At 38.8% G+C, this 5,553-nt stretch overlaps 1 long non-coding RNA gene across 1 annotated transcript; it reads left to right on the forward strand.

The window, feature by feature from the left end:
• On the forward strand, positions 4,776-5,212 carry LOC109846566. The gene is made up of 2 exons (XR_002248558.1): positions 4,776-4,850; positions 4,938-5,212. It is a non-coding gene; the product is annotated as an uncharacterized LOC109846566 (long non-coding RNA).

Genomic DNA, 5,553 nt, shown 5'->3' on the forward strand with positions numbered 1-5,553 from the left:
CAGAAAAAGCCCAGCGGAAGTTACTATCTTGCCCTCTGATGGGACTGAGCTGGGTTAATGTGCCCCTCACCTTTACAAGTACTCTCTTTCTCTCTCTTCCACCAAGCACCGTCATCAAGAACTCTTCATCTTCCTAATTTCTGTACGAATTTCAACGTTTCTAGGGTTTTCGCCGGAAAAATGTCGTCGTCTACGGAAAAATCCAGTAACGACTACGAGGTCGGGCACCGAGCCGAGTTGGAAGGAAAAGACGCTTCATCTGCGGGTGGCAGCACGGAGGAAGCTACAGAAGTTACGAAAACCCTAATCGAAATGCAAAAGGAGGCATTACAATGGCGAGACCAGAAAAGGAGGACGACAATGGCAGGTCGTACCAATGAACCCCCCTCAAAAAAACAGTAAGTGTTATGTTATACTGCGAACAGACAATGCAGATTAACCCAATATTGTTAGTTCTTGGCTTATGTTATACTGCGAAGAGACAATGCAGATTAACCCAATATTGTTAGTTCTAGGCTTTGTCCAATGTTAGTTCTAAATTTATACCAACGTTAGATCTAGTTTAAGTCCAATGTTAGTTCTAATATGAGTCCAATGTTAGTTCTATAATATTACGTGTTAGCTCTATTTTGTTCCCGTTAGTGCTAGGTCTAATATTGTTTCATATGTCTTATTGAACTTACAAATTCGAAAATTTTTTGCAGGGAAAAAATTGCTCTAACAGGCTCAGCAGAAACACTAAGGTTAACGGCCAATATCGGGGCTTATTGGCCATTTATGAAGCGCCTTGCCCCGAAGATCCGTCAGTGGCATAGGGATGCATACTGCGGTTCTATATTTCAGCACTACATTTTGTTTGGGGCTCCTGCGGCTGATCGGCCCACCCTTGAGCTGCTGCTGAGCTTTTTCGATAGAGATAATAACACCTTTTGTATACCTGATTCAAAAAGTGGGGGTATGAAAAATGTTAGTTTTGATTTGCAATGGGTCCACAACCATACTTATTTCCCAATTTATGGGGAGGACATAAGGAACAATAGGGACTCAAGAAGCAGAATATGGCTGGGATACTTCGCTAAGCTTTTCATTTCTGAAGAGGGTAAGAAGTTAAAAAAATCAGAAACCAGCCAACGTAAACATCTTGAAGGGCTACTTGAACGGCTTGTTGAATCTACCAAAAAGCGGGATATCGAGGATTTTGCTCTGCTACAAATTTTGTACCAATGCTCTATGATATGGAGTCCCATAGCAGGGGAAGGTATCCCTAGACCCTTACTCAGGTACCTGGATAGCATTCAGAGGGTCAATTCTGTTGCATGGGCCCCGTTCTTTTATAATGAAATTATGAGGGGCATTGGAGTTGCTTTGGAGGGAAAGAAGAAGCAAAAGGTCGCATATGTCCCAGGTTGCATGACACTATTGTGTGTAAGTTCCATATTTTACTGATCTTGTTTCATTCTAATTCGTACCTATGCATTGTTAGTTCTAACTTATTCTATGTTAGTTCTATTCTGTAGCGTGTTAGTTCTAATCTGCACAGTGTTAGTTCTATTCTGTAGAGTGTTAGTTCTAATCTGCACAGTGTTAGTTCTATTCTGTAGAGTGTTAGTTCTAATCTGCACAGTGTTAGTTCTATTCTGTAGAGTGTTAGTTCTAATCTGCACAGTGTTAGTTCTATTCTGTAGAGTGTTAGTTCTAATCTGCACAGTGTTAGTTCTATTCTGTAGAGTGTTAGTTCTAATCTGCACAGTGTTAGTTCTATTCTGTAGAGTGTTAGTTCTAATCTGCACAGTGTTAGTTCTATTCTGTAGAGTGTTAGTTCTAATCTGCACAGTGTTAGTTCTATTCTGTAGAGTGTTAGTTCTATCTGCACCCATTTAAGTTCTATCATAGGTCATGTTAGTTCTATCATAATTCATGTCGTACCACGTACTAATTTACACCATGTTAGTTCTAGATGCAGCCATATTTTATTCTCTTTAGTCTAGTCTAGTATTAAATGTTAATGGTAAATATATTATTTGGTACAGCTTTGGTACTACGAGATGACAGGCATAAAAAAATATGCCCTCTTAGACACCTCCAGACCTCCAATGACAAATTGGGCATTAGGGGAGGAGAGAATCGCATCTATGAGGATGCCGACAATTATTTCAAAGGCTAAGTCAGCGTCAATAACATTTGTCCATAGGCCTATTGCGGAGGTCGCTTCTCCTGGTCATGTTCATCCACTTCCCGCTGAACAAAGGGATGAAGTTCTTCAGCAAAAGCGTCAGGCAAAGAGGAAGACTTTGCAGGAAGAAACTACTAAGAACTTCTCAATAGGTTACGTAAGTATCCTGTTATGTTAAGTCGTACTCATTTCACACTAACTGCAAAGAATATCCTAATTATGTTTAATCCTACTTAAAATTATAATCTTGTATCAATAACAGATCATGGCAAAGCATATTGACGTTGCTTTTGACGATGAAGAGGAGATCAATGTTCTTCCCATTGAGCAGCAACTCACATTTTGGAGAAATTCTGCTAAATTTCTCAAACGACTTCTTGTTGCTACAAAGCAGACCAAGAGCAAATATTGTAAAGAATTCATGATTGAGATCAACAGGCTTAACAGGATAATTGAAAAATGTGGAAGACATGATGAGGTTATAGACCCAGTGCTGCTTAAGTCAAATATCAAACAGAAAATTGCAAATGAAATTAGGAAGAAGCGACAGGGAGCTCAAGAGGAACAGAAGTCCAAAACAAGCAGTGTATATAAGGAAGAGCCCACCATGCAAGAACATGTACATAAGATTGTTGAAGAGGATGTGATGCATCCTGCTGACGATGAGGCAAGTGAAGAGGAGCCTGTTACTTCTCCAGGGGAGGGGGTATATAGTAAGGTTGACCAGACTGTAGATACTAAGGTTGATGATAGTGTAAATAAGGAAGAGGAGCATATGCAACATATTGTAGATATGGAAGAGGAGCATATGGAACATATTGTAGATATGGAAGAGGAGCATATGGAACATATTGTAGATATGGAAGAGGAGCATATGGTAGATAAGGAAGAGGAGCATATGAAAAATGAAAATTTTATTGTAGATAACAAAGGTTTTGATGAGGATACTGTTGATGGTGTAGATAAGGAGGAAGATATTGTAGATAAAGAGAAGGAGAATGTAGATAAGTTGGAAGCACAAGAGGAAGAGGATCTTATGAATATTAAACATGATGTGGACAATCTTGTAGATGTTCTAACGAGCAATATGGAAGCAAAGCGCCCACCAAAGCCAAGAAGGGTAAGCAGGAGATCTAAATGGAAGAGGACACCATATAGTGGAAGCAAAGCGCCCACCAAAGCCAAGAAGGGTAAGCAGGAGATCTAAATGGAAGAGGACACCATATACTGAAGGCAAAAGAAAGAAAAAGGAAAAAATTAGTATAGATATACTTGAAAGTCCTGAACCAAAAGTAAAACTAGCTGAAAAAGTTACTCATTTTTATCCCGGTATTCAAATCCCCACTTTTGATGCGTTGAGTTTCAAGCCAATGACAGATGAAGAGGAAGCTCTATTGGGAGAGCTGAATAATGAGCTTCCAGACCCTACATTGTTTAACTTACGCATAATAGATAGCACATGTGCTTTTGTACATAATTTAAAGATACCATCTCCCGTAGCAGAAAGACTTGACAAAGCTGAAATTGAGAGCCTAACCAAATTTTGTTCTCGGAAGATTCACAAGTAAGTTTCAGTTGACTATTTATATGCTAATTCTCCACATATTAGTTCTAATTCATGTTAGTTCTAATTTATACCAGGAGATATAATGTTATAGTAACAACCAACAGCACTATTAACAGGGAAGAGTTGTTATATGTGCTTCGTGGTGGCCGCCTTGACGACAAGGTTAACATATACTTCCTTAATAATTCAAATTATATTGTTTAAATTGAATTTTAATGTTTCATAACAATTACAGGTGGAAGAAGCAGTTTTGGACACGATTAGCCAGGAGGCATACGGCAAAGGATATGGAGTGGTATCGGTGTTCTTTCTTGTAAGAACATGCTATTCCTAATTTCACCACGTTAGTTTTGATTGAAATTCATGTTAGATCTTGTGTAATCCATGCTAGTTATACCATGAGTCACGTTAGTTCTAGTTAGCATCAAATTAGACCTACCATAAGTCATGTTAGTTCCGTTCTTTAGAGTGTTAGTTCTATTCTGTAGAGTGTTAGTTCTAATCTGCACAGTGTTAGTTCTATTCTGTAGAGTGTTAGTTCTAATCTGCACAGTGTTAGTTCTATTCTGTAGAGTGTTAGTTCTGTTCTGCACAGTGTTAGTTCTAATCTGCACAGTGTTAGTTCTAGTCTGTACAGTGTTAGTTCTATTCTGTAGAACGTTAGTTCTATTATGTAGCGTGTTAGTTCTATTCTGCACAGTGTTAGTTCTATTCTGTAGCGTGTTAGTTCTAATTAATACGGTGTTAGTTAGCCTTCGCAGCTCATGTTTGTTTTAATTTCAACTCAAACATGATGTGTTTGCAGCACTCACTCTATGGCTTGGAGGTGAACAATTACGAGCATTATCTGAACTTCATTGACAAATATACCGCATACCGCATAGAGCATCTCTTGATCCCTTTGGTCAGGGACGACCATTGGCATCTTGTAGAAGTTGACCTTAAAGATAAAGTCGTCAAGCATTACAGCTCCGTTGGGCACGAAGCTTGGATGGAGCCTGTTAATAAAATCATAAAATTCTTTGATGCCCATCTTGCTGATTTTATTGAAGATAATGTGCGCCAAATATTTAGATATCAAGCCATCAAATGCGAGCAACAAAGAGGACGGTTAGTTCCGATGTCTATATTGTTCAAATTTGTGTTATAGTATTCGAACGGACCGAAAATGTCTAATGAACTCACTCTATGTTGCAGCTTTGACTGTGGTGTGTTCGTCTACCTCTTTGTAAAATCCATAATTGAAGGACGATCAACATTGCTGGTTAATCCTCCGAACGATATCCCTGAAGCTATGCGAGCAAGACTTGCCGCACAATTATTACTGGCTGGTTTTGAACAAAGACATAAAGAAGAAACAGTGTACAGTGATGAATGATATGTTCATACAAATACAATAATGTATGTATATTTAAGTAATTGAAAATGATTGTTATCAGATGTATTGTTCTATCTGTACCATGTTCGTTCTAGTGATGCTCGTTAGTTCTAACTCATTCAACGTTAGTTCTATTCTGTACCATGCTCGTTAGTTCTATCTCAGAGCCAGTTCTAATTTTTTAATTATTTAAGTTATCTTCAGACCTCCAGCTGCTCACTTCTTTCGAAGCGACGGTTCCATCACACAAACATGTCACATCATATATTCGCGTGTTCCCAAGTCAGTTAAATAAATAAATTAACTTAAATACCTAATACGAACTTCCATCGATAGGTACGGTCACCACCTTTCTTCTACTGGCCCTAGCGTAGGCGCCTCTGCAAACCCCTCCCCCTGCTAAAAACCACAACCCAGCGTCATCTATTTTCATCG

The sequence above is a fragment of the Asparagus officinalis genome, chromosome 7 (assembly GCF_001876935.1).
Source record: "Asparagus officinalis chromosome 7, Aspof.V1, whole genome shotgun sequence".
NCBI lineage: Eukaryota > Viridiplantae > Streptophyta > Magnoliopsida > Asparagales > Asparagaceae > Asparagus > Asparagus officinalis.